Here is a 15,050-nt window from a genome sequence, read left to right on the forward strand (position 1 = left end):
TCTTGAGAGGTACATATCAAATGGGGCATTGTATTCTATAATGGGTCTAATGAGGGATGAGTACAGTGGGACAATGACCTCCTTTCTTCTGAATGAAAAGCCCTTAGTGATGAGGTGTGCCACATAGAAGGATTTCCTGACTGTTGTGGTGATGTGGCTATTGAAGGTGAGACCACTGTCCACCTGTGCCCCTAAGTCTCTTATCACACTTTTGGTGTTTAGTGTACTGCCACCTATGTGGTAATTCACAGGTGCATGTTTTTTCCCAAAGGGAATAACTATACATTTCTTGGCATTGAGCTTGAGCCCATGGCTCTGGCACTAAGCATCTGTTTCTGTAAGGCCCTTTTATAGAGTATCAACATCATTTGGGGATTCAATAATAGCTAAAAAACAATAAACTTGGTGGTAAACCAAACTATACTTTTAATACCAAAAATCCAGTAAGTGCTTTCGTCTTCTCATATACAAGACTTCATCAGACTGAATTAAAAGGTTACACTTCATTTTTTAAATACTAAAACTTTTCATCACATTACATTTTTAAATGCAATGTCTTAACCCTTTCCTTTTCAAATAGGCTACAAAATCTTCTCTGTTATTTAGCCCAGGGGGATGACAGGCATTCAACTTGACCTGCCAGGTGTATTCCAACCATCCAAGCTCATCATCTGCATTCAACTTTGTCTCATAATCAACAATAATTCCCAAAAACCAAAAATTTAAGATCAATTTTGCAGCCACCCATTATGTAATGTTTGCCTAAAGCATTAGTTTCATTGCCAGTCTCCACAGCTCTTTTATGTTCATACATTCTCTTAAATAGCTCCCTACAGGTGCGACCAACATAGAATGCATCACAAGACTGACATACAATTAGGTAAACAACAAATTTTGATTTACATGTATAAATATTGTTAATATAAATCTTAACATTGTTCATGACAATTTCTCTTATTCCTTCATAAATTAAATCACAAAGACTGCATGCTAAACATTTTTCCATCCCACCTCTTGTACTAGAAGACCTAACATTCAGTTTACTTTGGAAGAAGTTTTTAAAACTCTTTCCTTTTTTGTACACAAAGCATGGACTATCTCCAACTACCTCTTGTACTACTTCACTGCTCTTCAGTATTTTCCAGTTGGTTCTAATAATCTGTTTAATGGCTTCTGAATCTACACTGGTGGATATTTGCATAGCAGTCCTATAGTCTCTAATCATATTTTTCTTAGAGGAAACTCCAAAATTGTCCCTAATTCCTTTCACTTCATCAAATTTACTTCTAACTAATTCATTAGAATAGACAAGGTCAAGTTGAATGCCTGTCAGCCCCCTGGGCTAAATAACAGAGAAGATTTTGTAGCCTATTTGAAAAGGAAAGGGTTAAGACATTGAATTTAAAAATGTCATGTGATGAAAAGTTTTAGTGTTTAAAGAATGAAGTGTAACCTTTTAATTCAGTCTGATGAATTCTTGTGTATGAGAAGTCGAAAGCGCTTACTGGATTTTTGGTATTAAAAGTATAGTTTGGTTTACCACCGAGTTTATTGTTTTTTAGTTTTTCAGTTATTTGGTTTAAACATTATTAGTGATTCAATAATGGCTCCCAGTTTGCAGTCATCTGCGAACTTTGTTAGCCACAGTCCCTTAGTGTTGGCCTGTACTTCAGAGAAGTAGATGGCAAACAAGAGAGGTCCCAGGACTGAACCCTGAGGTACTCCACTTGCCACTTGTCTGGAGCTGGATTTGGGGTCAGCTACTTTTACAGTGTGGGTTCTGTCAGTAAGCCAGTTGGCAACCCATTGAGTGATGTAGGGATTAATGCCCAGCTTAGTAAGTTTATTTATGATTCCAGAATGGGGGATGGTGTCAAAGGCCTTGGCGAGGTCCAGATAGTCTGTGTGGACTGCCTTATCCTCGTCCATGGCTCTGGAGACTGATTCAAAGAAGTCAATCAGGTTCAGGAGACAAGATCAGCCCTTCACGAACCCAAACTGGGTGGGGTCCAGTGTTTTAAGGTTGCCAATGTCTTTGTTTATAGGTTCGATGATAATACGTTCCATGGCCTTGCAGATCAGGCTCGTCAGACTGATGGGGCATTAGTTCCCGGGATCCAAGGTGGATCCCCCCTTGTGGAGTGGGATAACTGTAGCTGTGTGCCACTCAGTGGGCATGAAGCCTGAGGAGAGGGTATGATTAAACATGACACTTAGGTGAGGTGCCAGTTTATTTTGTTGTTCATGTAGTACACAGCCCGGGATGTCATGAATCAAAATTATCACCCTCTGTAAATTGTGGAAGAAATTTACTGACATTTATTGCTTCTGTGGTTCAGTTATTCCCTTCCCAATTACCTCCATGATGCTGGCGATGAGTCAGCATCTTCTTTTCATGTTTCCTCTACCTCTCATTTTCTTCAGCTTCCAGATGTCTCAGTCTGTGTGCTGCTTCTAATTCCATTTGTTTGTCCTGCTGCAGTTTCTCATTTTCTTCAACCTCTAAATGCTGTAGTCTCTCAGATGATTCTAATTCCAAATGTTTGGCCTCCAGTCCAAGTTTTTTTAGTTCCAGATGGATTTTAGGTTCTCTGTGGAAAGGTTGAACTGTTCATTTTGTGAGAGTTGTACATCCCCAAGGCCAGTCTGGTTGTCTTCCTGGTTGCTGGTTTGTGATGCAGCTATGACTAAGATTATAATAATTTCTGCTGTAGTCAGGTTGGCATACATCAGTCCTTTGTCTTGGCACATCTTAGCTAACTGCCTCTTTGTCAGCTTGCCATACTCGTCTGCTGACATCCTTGCCTGCTCTCCCTGACTAACTAAGCTAACAAAAAACAAATAAAACTATTGTGATATGAAACTCTGAATGTTCACCATGTGGCTGTTTGACAGTACAAACACCTTCTTTAGTGACCACTGTTTACAGGTAACAGGAGTTCACTATCCACACCACTGAATCCCAATATGTGATGTGGTGATCCCACCACTTCCACCCAATAACATGATATCCTACCACTGGACAAGTAATCAAGCAGCCTCAATAGTCACCACTAGCAACAGTGGGGGAATGTACACTGGGAGGATGACAGGTATACATACACAGTATTTCTAATTGCAACTCTCTGCATCAAGTGCAATTTCCCTGAAGAATACACAGAGACCACAGTCATTCTAGGGCTGGTGTCTCCCTCTTTCTCCAGATCCCCATAAGACTCCCCCACTAGCACAGCTATAGAGTTAAGATCTCAGCTGAGTGGCCAAGCCAAAATCTCCAGCACCTTCTCTATCCAACCATTGCTTAATGTCCCTGCCCAAGTAGGACACACACACACACACACACACACACACACACACACACACACACACACACACACACACACACACACACACACACACACACTCTTTAAGGTTTGATTTACACACACACACACACACACACACACACACACACACACACACACACACACACACATGGGAATGGCTGGCACATGTTTACTAGCTCTTCCCCCTTTTGCACAGACTATAAGGTAGTTATCACTGCCACAAGCCAACTCCTTATCGCCTACTTTATGGCCCTTAGCAACAGGTGTCCATCTTAATGTGTAGTATTAATATTAATACAAATGGTAGTTTGACCAGGAACAAGGCTATTAGGAGTGACCCACACTGTGTCACAAAATAAATATGCAAGTGCTCTCAAAACTTAAATATCTCTAGACAGATCAGCCACAATAAAATGTTTAAATATATTTAATAATAAATAATAAAACAAAAAGAAAATACTCAGTATGCAATCACAGTGACATCAGAGTTCAAAATCACAGGAAATATTTAAAACAACGTTGCAGGACAGTCTCAAATAAAGAAAGAAAAAATATCTAAACTAAGCTTTGCTATATTCCTGACTATATCTAAGAGAATTATACTATTTACTAGTAGCTTACTTCATCAGAGCAAGGAAGATGTGTGGTGAATGGTTACTGTTGTTTTCAGGTAAAATACAGAATACAGAATGCACTGTCTCTCTCAAAGAGTTCTGAAATTAATATCTCAAATATTACTGCTGGGATAGCTTGCAGAATGACATAATTTCTTGTCATCTGACTCTATCCCAGGTGAACCCCCACTGCTGGAACCTGGAAGTATTTAACAACTACCTGTGAAAATGCATAGACCTCAGATCTTTGGCAGATGCTGGATTTATTGCAAGTGGAGCTAGAGCTTCCAGTATAGTGAAAACTCTGACAGTGGTTGAATCATGTGTTGAAGCTCATGATCTGAAGCTTCCTGCCATTATCCATTCTGTGGAGAGGCAGCACCTTTAAAAAAGTCACACATGTGGTACCTGCCTTGGACTTTTACCAAGTTTCTCAGATTCTTCCTGCACTGCAGCGATTCCTTCCTATCTAGGTATTAGTTCCTAGCTGTACAATGATTTCCGATTTCATATCTATGTAGTAGCTGCTGTAGTATTGAGGCTTCACTTATTATGCTGTACTATCATAGTACCGTGTACACCTGACCTCCTTGTTTTCTCTACTCCTAGATCAATCCATAGATTAATTTACTTATCAGCCCTTCCAACAGAATTTGCTTTCTGTTTCTCTGGGGTTAGTTGTCATTCTCCTTCGCTAGTAGTATATCCTTAGAAAGACACCACATGCTTGTCAGCACAGTATGAAAACTGTGGGAGGTGAACTTAGAAGAATATACTTCTGTTTTATCCATCTTGCTCTCTCAGAGATCACTGTAGTTTAGCTGTTCCTCATTCTTGGCACTCTCTAAAATAGTGGTGGTTGTCTTATTATCTTACAGGTACTTGGGTGAGAGAAACCACTTTGCCAAAAGCTGCCATTTTTTCTCTCAGTTTGAAGCAGTGCATGCTGATGGGGAAACACTACATCCTCCATAATGCTTCCATGAAGATTGTTGCTAGACAACACAGCCTCCTCCGGAATGTTTCAGTGGAGATTGTTGCTGGGCAGCACTGAATCATCCAGAACATTTCCCCAAAGCTTTTTGCTTTACAGTCACTATACTGTGCTTCTTTCACTACCTCATACTTTAGGCTGCTTTCAACTATCTTATTAGCTGATTTGTCTCAGCAGATTTATAAATTTAATCTGTTGTGATTTAGGCCTCTACTCACTAAGAGATAAGACAGAGATAAGAGTTTTCGTATATGAGTTGAAATTGTGCGACTTCCTTCTAACAGGAAATCCTTATATTTTAATTAGATTTGGGCTTCTTGGATGCCTAATGAGAAGAACACAGAAATAGTCATTAAAATTCATACCAATTCAGAAAAAATCATATACACAACAAACATGAAGGACTTACTCCCAAAAAAACAAAATACATCTTTACTGCAACAAAAAGTTTTAGTGGGATTCAAAGCTCTGTAACTATACTCAGTATCTTACAGACAGTAAGAGGTGACCTGTGTCTGGCATACAAGGCATTCTCTGATCCATTATTGATGTATTTACTGTAGATCAATAAGTCAAATGCCTTCAGTTGGTCTAGGGATCTAAACCTCTTCTGTAACATCAACAGAACAGTTTGGAGGGACAGGTATATCTTGCAGAGGATATTGCAGCTGTAGAACAGACTCCCCTTCCACATAAAACAAAGTTCAACCCTATTCATATTCAAGCATAACCTTGATTTATGAATGAAAAGCCAAAATTTTATTCCAGGATTTCTTCCTGTACTATGAATGGATAGATGAAGGTCCTAAATGCTTTATCCCATGCAAGGGTCCCCTCAAATTACCTATGGTATGATCTCAGTTATTCTAATTAGGGGTAATATATAGTTATTGACCATGGGATGAGTATGGCTAATCTATAGCTGTAAATCAGAGTGTATGTGATGCGTGCTGTGTCTTTAAGAAGCATGTTAAAGACTGTACATGCACGTATAAATTCCAGACACGTGAAATCCCTAGTGCCATTTTAAAAGAGAAGCCAGAGAGTGAGCATGCATGATTGCAGTTGTTAGTTTGTATATAAGTTACTTAAGTTAAAGTCAATAAACTTCTATAGTGATGTGTTTGTATAAAATAAAGCTGCTTGAACAGAACTCATGAAGACTCTTCTATGGTGTCCCAAATAGGAGAGTGATGTGGTGTCAGAAGTGGGATGGCAGAGAATAATATTCAGAGTCATGAGGTGCAGAGACAACAGTGAAGGTAAAACTAAGAGAAATGAGCACAAAAAGAGCCAGAAAAGAAAAAAAAGGTAATGAGAAGTAGCACAAACTGTTTATTTGGTAAAAAAGACAAAACAGGGTACTAACCACATTATTAAGCAAGCAGAAGGTACAAAATGTTTATTAACTAAGGGAAATGTTTAAAACGAAGGCATTTTATGACATGATTAACAGTAAAGCAAAATGAGCATGTTTAAAGCAAAATGAGTATTTTGAAAACAAAACGAGTATGTTTTAAGCAAAATTAGTATGTTTGAGGCAAAACGGGCATGTCTAGAGTAAAATGAGCACAAGAAAAGTACTATGGGTATGAAAAGGGCTTAAACAAGCAAAAGGGATATGATAAGGGCAAAAAGGGCATATTAAGCAAAAATAAAGCAAGGTGACTGCATGTGTTTTGGCAAAGTGCTGTGTTTTGGCATAACTATGACTTTGTATTGTATCAGTAGCACAACTAAAGTTATTTGAAGTATCTCAGTATGTAAAAGTGCTTACAGTGTGTGCTTACAACTGTGAGTGTAGTTTAAAGAGTTTATTCTGGTGCAACTATTTATTAAAATACTGTCAAAGTATAGCCATTTCAAAGTTTCTTGTGCTGGGTATGTCTGTTCACAAGGTTCCACCATTACAGAGTATTTCTTGCACTGTAAAGAGTTGCCTAGCAAGGTACCGCCATTTTGGAGAAATTTCAGTGTGCTGTGTACAGTTTATTCGCAAAGTGCAATTACTTCGAACTGTCATTGACTTTGGGGTAAAAGAAGCTCAGTTCATTTGCATCTTGAAGTTATTTGAGATGTTTCTTAAAATGATGATAAATGGCTTTAGCAATGCAATAATAACAAAGAAGTCCAGTTCAGTCGCATTGTGCAGTTATTTGATATGCTTCTTATACTGATAAGAGGTGTTTTCTTGCAAAACGATATTACAAAGGTGTGACACCCTTGCACCGGCCGAGTAATCAAGGAGCCGCAATCCTCACCACTGGCAACAGTGGGGAATGTACACACTGGGAGGATGACAAATGCATACACAGTAAAGTGGAATTTCCCTTAAGAGCACACAGAGATCACAGTCAGTCTAGGGCTGGTTGCTCCCTCTTTCTCCAGATCCCTAATAAGACTCCCCACTGGCACAGCTATAGGGATGAGATCTCAGCTGAGTGGCCAAACTAAGATCTCCAGTACCCTCTCTGTCCAAGTGCTTTGTGTACCTGCCCAAGTAGCTGACATACACACTCCTTGAGATTTGATTTATATACAAATACATACACACACACACACATACACACCTGGGAAAGGCTGGCACAGGTTCACTAGCTATGCCCCCTTCTGCCCAGACAATAGGGTAGTTTTCATTGCCACCAGCCAACTCTTATCAGTTACTTTAAAGCCCTTAGCAAAGGGTGTCCAATCCTACTGTGCAATGTTACTATTAATCCAAATGGTAGTCTGACCAAGGGCAAGGCTGTTTAGGAGTGGCTTGGACAATGTCACAAAATAGATAGGCACGTACTCTAAGAGCTTAAATATCTCTAAACAGACCAGCCACAATTAAAAGGTTTAAATATATTTAATAATAAATATTAAAAGAACAATACAATATTCAGTAAGTAATCAGTTACATCAGAGTTCAAAATCACAAGAAATATTTAAAACAACATTGCAAGGCAGTCTCAAATAAATAGAGAAAACATCTAAGCTACTCTTTACTATATTCCTATCTGAATCTAAAAGAGTTACTATGCCCTAAAAACTTACTTACAGCAAGGCAAGTGCAGAGGTGAGTGGATGTTTTCAGCTAATGTTGTTTGGTCAAAGACAAAATATAAAATGCACAGTCTCTCTCTGGGAGAGTTCTTAAATTAATATCAAATAATACTGCTGGGTTAGCTTGGATGACATCACTTTTTGTCATCTGACTTCAGTTCCCAAGCTAAGCCCCCAGTGTCAGAAACTAACAGAATTTTTGCATCTGCCTGTGAAAAATGCATACATCTCAGATGTTTGCAGATCGTGGAAGTCATAAAACAATAAAACATTTCTACATCTTAAACCTAGCAATTACTTCTCTTTCAAGACAATACAAAACATTCTAGCTCTAGACATTGTGTGTGCTACCACACTGAAACTAAGAGACATCTAATTTATTACATGGTTATGAAACAATATAATTTCAACTATTTTCTCTGAATTTTTTTCAAGTTAACCTCCTGTGTTCCAGTTTGCATTAAATGTATACATCTAAACAGATACAATAGTGCAGGTACATACTTGTTCTATTCCAATAGGGCATGTGGTGGTTACATTTTAGCTCAGTACTTTGCACACACTTCTGTATTAGTTACAAAATTCCAGATAGCTGGGCTGGCAGTATTTCCCTTTGTCAAGCTCCCCCCTCCCCCCGAAAACCCAAGCTAGTTTTTCAAGTGACCCTTGAGAAACATTCCTTGTGAGGGTTGGGCCTATCTGGGAATACCTTACCCCATTCCGTGTCTTGAGAGTCCATCTGCATTGGCATTGCTAACCCCATTGTGGTGCTGCACTGTCATATCATATGCTTGTAACCTTAGTCTCCACCTTATTAACTTGGCATTTTGCTGCCTTGCTCAATGTGGCCATGTTAAGAGATTGTGGTCTGCAACTACAGTGAATTTCCTTCTGTACAGATAAGGCTGAAGTTTCTGCAGTGCCCACATGATGGCTAGACATTCCATTTCTACAGCTGCATAACATTCCTCCCTGGATTGCAGCCTATGACTGAGATTTACCACTGGGTGCTCTTCTCCCTCTGAGGAGACCTGGCTGAGTACAGGACCCACCCCATGGTTTGAAGCATCTACCTGTACAACAAATTCTTTGCTGTAATCTGGACTGGCTAACACAGGGGGTCCTCCCAAAGCTCCTTTAAGCTTATGGAATGCCTACTCACATGCTGGGGTACACACTAACTTATCTGGCTTCTTTTTCCTTGTCAGGTCTGTGAAGAGATCAGCTATGGTACTATATTTCAGGACAAACTTTCTGTATCACCCTGCTGTCCCTAAGAATGCCATCACCTGCTTTTTGGTAAATGCGGAAGGCCATGACTGAATGGCTTCCACTTTGGCAGGTTCTGGCCTGAGCTTACCACTCCTCACTCTATGTCCCAGGTAGGAGACCGCTGCCATACCCACCTGACATTTGCTGAGCTTAATGGTCAACCCTGTCCTCTGTTGTCTGCCCAGCACCTCCCCTGACATGCTGAAGGTGCTCTTGCCAGGAATGGTTGTAGATTGCAATATCATCCAGGTAAGCAAGGGCAAAATCTCCTGCTTCTACTAGGATATGATCTACCAGCCTCTGGAAAGTCACTGGGGCATTTTTCATCCTGAAGGGCATTTTCATGAACTCATACAAACTGAAAGGAGTCACAAAGGCTGACCTCTCTCTAGCACTGAGAAACAAGGGTACCTGCCAATAACCTGTGATAAGATCAATAGTGGTAAGATACTTAGCCCCACACAGCTGATCTAGGGCTTATCTGTCCGAGACATGGGGTAAACATCTGACTCTGTGTGACTATTTAATTTCCTGTAGTCCACACAGAACCTGCTGCTGCCATCCTTCTTTGGTACCAGCACCAATGGGGAGGCCCAGGGACTGCTGGACTCCTGGATTACCCCTAGTTCCAACATTTCCTGTATCACCTCCCTCAGAGTCTGTTTGATTCTCTCAGGCACCCTATAAGGGGCCTGCTTAATAGGCCTTTGAGATCTGGTTTCTCAGTGAACATGTCCCCAAACTCCTGTAACACTGCTCAGATTTCTCGAACCTGGGTGGAGGATAGCTGCTGGGACATTGGTATCCCTTCCACTGAGGTGTCAGTCCAAGCATCACTGAGGAGGTCAGTCACCAGATCCCCCTTCAGACTCCTCCTGCCATCCACTGCAAATATTGCAATATCATAAGAAAGAATTGGCCCGCCCTTCTGGCTGATAATAAGGTAAGACTAGTAGTGGGAGAATGTCTTTCTTTTATATTTAGGAATAATTTGTTGATAAAGAGGCTTTTATGCTATAAGCCGAGACCTTTGCCACCCATACCCACAGGGAAGATAGGTACCCTCCCATGCTATAATTGCAAGGCATGTTCATCTATTTCTTTTGACCCTTGTTTTGCACATCTAGTCGCAGGACGTGTTTTTTCACCTAGGTTTGTGGCGACATGCAGAAGTAGCACCTTGGTGTATCTTGCCACATGCTACTCATGCGATGGTTTTTATGTGGGTAAGACCACACGCCAACTTAGGGAAATGATTCCTGAGCATTTAGGGAATATACGCAACCAGGTTCTATCTAATGCTTTAGCTAATCATGCATTGTTATTCCCAGGCCATAGTTCTTTTAAATTTAGAGTTTTACAGATGCTGCACCCTAATATCAGAAGAGGTGATTTTAATAATGTTGAAATGTGTGAATTAAAATGGATTATCTCCATGAGAGCCTATGAACATCCAGGACTTAATAGTGGTGTTTCTCTCAAGCCAGCCTTATTGAGAAGGTGGTGACTAGGATTAGGTGTTTTTGCCTGATGGGTTTGTTTTTTAATGATTTTACTGATTGGCTATGCTGGGTTTTAAATATGTCTGTTTTAATGTATGCTTTGTATTTGGTCTGAAGAAGTGGTAACCCCGCAAAAGTGCTAACCCTTTGTTTTAATAAACCAGTTGTTTTGTACTTTTTTGGTATCCTCATTTGCCAGGACTGTGTTGGTTTACTCACATATAATTTTTGATTTAGTTACCACTGCAAATACTCAGCACAAGAGCCGCTATCATGTTAATATGGTACAATTTGTGCCCCTGCCTCCTGCCTAGCAATTCTACCATTTAGTTAACATCACTTACCTTCCTTACCACCTTGAAGGATCCCTCCCAAGCTGCCTGCAGCTTGTTGTGTCTGGCAGGAATGAGAACGATTACCTACTGCCCTACAGCACACCCTAGAGCATTCCTATCACACCAGACCTTTTTCTGCTGTTTGTCTTCTGCCAGGTGCTCCTGGGCCAAGCCCATAAGTTCCCTGAACCTTGACCCGAGGTTTAGGACATATGCCACAACAACCTCTCTGTAAGCAAACAACAGATGGGGCAAATATTTGTCCCACTCCCTCTTAAACTGGTCTGCAAATGCCCATAACATGGTCTTGTGTGTAGAGTTTCACCTCTCCACAAGACTATTAGTCTGGGGATGGTAGCGGGTGGTATTTAGGTGCTTAACCCCAAAGTATTTCCACAGACAAGCCATCAGGTCTGTTGTGAAATTGGCACATCTGTCAGTCAGTATTTCTTTTGGAAAACCAACCCTCCTGAAAATCTCTAACAAAGCATTTGCCACCTTTTCTCCCTCAATGGAGGACAATGCCACTGCCTCAGGGTATCTGGTAGCATAATCTACTACAACTAGTATATACTTCTTCCCTGTGGAACTAGGGGTATACAGGGTCCTCTCAATATCCATAACTACCCTCTGAAATGGCTCCTCAGTCACAGGCAAAGGCAACAAAGCAGCTTTGACCTTGTCTCCTGCCTTTACTACCTTTTGGCACTGCTCACAGGTCATGTTGTACCCTGTTACATCTCTAGAAATCCCAGGCCAGTAAAAATTCTGCATAATGTGTCTCTTGGTACACTTTATGCCCATATGTCATGTGAAAGGAATATCATGGGCTGTGGCTAGGGGTGCCAGATGGTAGGCTCTCTGCACTGCCAACTACTGTATTCTCTCACCCTCTAGCCCTCCCTCAGGGGTCCACTCTCAATACAGTAACCCTTTCTCCCAGTATACAGATTCCCCTTTCCCTTGAGAATAAGGTGCCTCGCTAGCTACCTCCCTCAGGCCTTGTAATGTAGGGTCTGAGAGCTGAGCCTGTCTCAATTCTCTGTTTGCAACCCTTCCCAGCTCCCCTTCCACAGGAAATCTGGCATCCTCTGACAGTGGTGCCTCACTGTCAACCTCGGTACTACTACTCACCTCTGCCCTTGCAGTCACTCTGTCCAAGGGAACATCAGTATTCACAAGCAGCTGTGGCTCACCTTCAGTCTCACTGCTGCTGAGTAGCTCCCTCCCTGAAGCAATCACCTCACCAGTCTTGGCTGCAAGTGTGTGTGGTCTGTCTAAGCTCTTCTGGGCTACCAGACCCACATGCTTGTCTCCAAGGTACTGCATTATCAAAATCATTCCCTATCAGGACATCTGCAGGGATATAATCAAACACACCTACTTGCTTGCTTCCTTTTCCACCACCCCAGTCAAGGTGAACCCTAGCCAAAGGTATTTGGAATGGGGTCCGTCCTAAATGTATGACTGGAGTAGACTGTCTAAGCAAGTAGTGCTCCTCTTTAACCATTGCCGGCTTCACAATGGTTAGGTCTGAGGCTGTGTCTCTCTTAGCAGTGGCTTCTTTCCCATCCACTAGGATAGGATATACCCTCTTGTGGTAGTTTGGTGCCCTTGTTGTCTCCAAACAACTCACTGCTGGAATTTTGCCATTCCCACTTACTGACTCTCCCACCTTTTGTTCCCCACCTTGCCTCTGTGGACATCTGTATGCTACATGGCCCCACTGGTTGCATTTAAAACATTTAACTAGTGAGTTCCCCTGCTACTGATGGACTCTGTTGGGGCAGTCTGGGCTGTCCACCATGGGTCCCCTTAGACCCATCAGCAGCACTGGGTGTCCCTTTGCTGTGCAGTGATGCCCTGCTTGCTAGGTTTAGGTTTCCTTTCTTCCCTAACTCATCTGCAGTATTGCATTGTCTATCAGCTAACCAGATTCTCATGTCCTCAGGCAAAGTGCTAAGGGGTTGTTCCCTCACCAAAAGGTCTGCCAGCTCTTCAAAAGTGGTGACCTGACATCCACTCACCCACCTATGAAAATAAGTACTTAGTTCAGCAATATATTCACACACACTTTCATCTGCTTTGTGTCTATGCTCACAAAATGTTTTCCTATAAGCCTCAGATGTTGACTTAAAACATTCTAAAAGGCATTTTTTACAGTATTATAATTTAAGCAATCAATATCAGACAATTTAGAAATAGCAGTTACAGCTTTACCATGGAGTAAGGAGGTCATGTACCGTATCCAGTGCCTTTGGTCAACATTATACTGTTTACATGCCCTTTCAAACATATGAATGGAACTATCAAAATGATCCCCCTCTGTAAATTGTGGAGAAATGTATTGACCTTTGTTGCTTTTGGGGTTTGGTTACTCCCTTCCCCATTACCTCCATGACCCTGGCGAAGAGTCGACATCTCCTTTTCATGTCGCCTCTGCTTCTCATTCTTCTCAGCTTCCAGACATCATAGTTTCTCTGCTGTTTCTATTTTCAAACACTTGATCTCCAGTTCAAGCTTCTTTAACTCAAGATGGATTTTTAACTCCTCTGTTGAAAGGTTGAACTGTCCATTTTCTGACAGTGATACATCTCCAAGGCCAGCCTGGTTGTCCTCCTGATTGCTGGTCTACGATGCAGTTGTGGCCAAGGCTGCAATCATTCTGCCTTAGTCACATTGGCATGCACCAGTCCTTTATCCTGGCACATCTCAGCAAACTGTTTCATTGTCAGCTTGCCATATTCCTCTGCTGACATGCTTGCCTGTTCTCCCTGACTAACTAGGCTAACAAAAAAATAAAACAATTGTGATACGAAACCCTGAATGTTCACTGTGTGGCTGATTGAGAGTACAAACTCCTTCCTTAATGACCACTTTTTACAGGCTACAAGAATTCAATATCCACACCACTGAATCCTAATATGTGGATCACCAGTACAAGCCAATTAATATGTGATGTGGATATCCCACCACTGCCACCAATTAATATGTGATGGCCCTGCACTGGCCTAGTAATCAAGGAACCTCAATCCTCACCACTAGCAACAGTGGGGAAAGTGCACACTGGGAGGCTGGCAAGTACACACACAGTAAAGTGCAATTTCCCTTAAGAGCACATAGAGATCACAATCAGTCTGGGGCTGGTTTCTCCCTTTTCTCCAGAACCCTAGTAAGACTCCTCACTGGCACAGCTATAGGGTTGAGATCTCAGCTAAGTAGCCAAACCAAGATCTCCAGTACCCTCTCTGTCCAACCAGTGCTTCATGTCCCTGCCCAAGTAGCTGGCACACACTCCTTGAGATTTGATTTATATACAATATCACACACACACACACACACACACACACACACACACACACACACACACACACACACACACACACACACACACTCTCACACACCTAGGAAAGGCTGGCACAGGTTTACTAGCTATGCCCCCCTTTTGCCCAGACTAAAAGGTAGTTTTCACTGCTACCAGCCAACTCCTTATCAGCTACTGCCCTTAGCAAAGGATTTCCAGTCCTACTGTGTAATGTTACTATTAATCCAAATGATAGTCTGACCAAGAGCAAGGCTATTTAGGAGTGGCCTGTACAGTGTCACCAAATAGCTATGCAAGGACTCTAAGAGCTTAAATATCTCTAAACAGACCAGCCACAATTAAAAGGTTTACATATATTTAATAATAAATAATAAAAGAACAAGGCAATACTCAGTAATTAATCAGTTACATCAGAGTTCAAAACCACAAGAAATATTTAAAACAACATTGCAGGACAGTCTCGAGTAAATAAAGAAAACATCTAAGCTACATTTTACTATATTTCTATCTGAATCTAAAAGAGTTACTATGCCCTAAAAGCTTACTTACAGCAAGGCAAGTGCAGAGGTGAGTTGATGTTTCCAGCTGATGTTGTTAGGTCAAAGACAAAATATAAAATGCACAGTCTATCTGT

The sequence above is a fragment of the Protopterus annectens genome, chromosome 1.part0 (genome assembly GCF_019279795.1).
Source record: "Protopterus annectens isolate FY-2018-M chromosome 1.part0, PAN1.0, whole genome shotgun sequence".
NCBI lineage: Eukaryota > Metazoa > Chordata > Ceratodontiformes > Protopteridae > Protopterus > Protopterus annectens.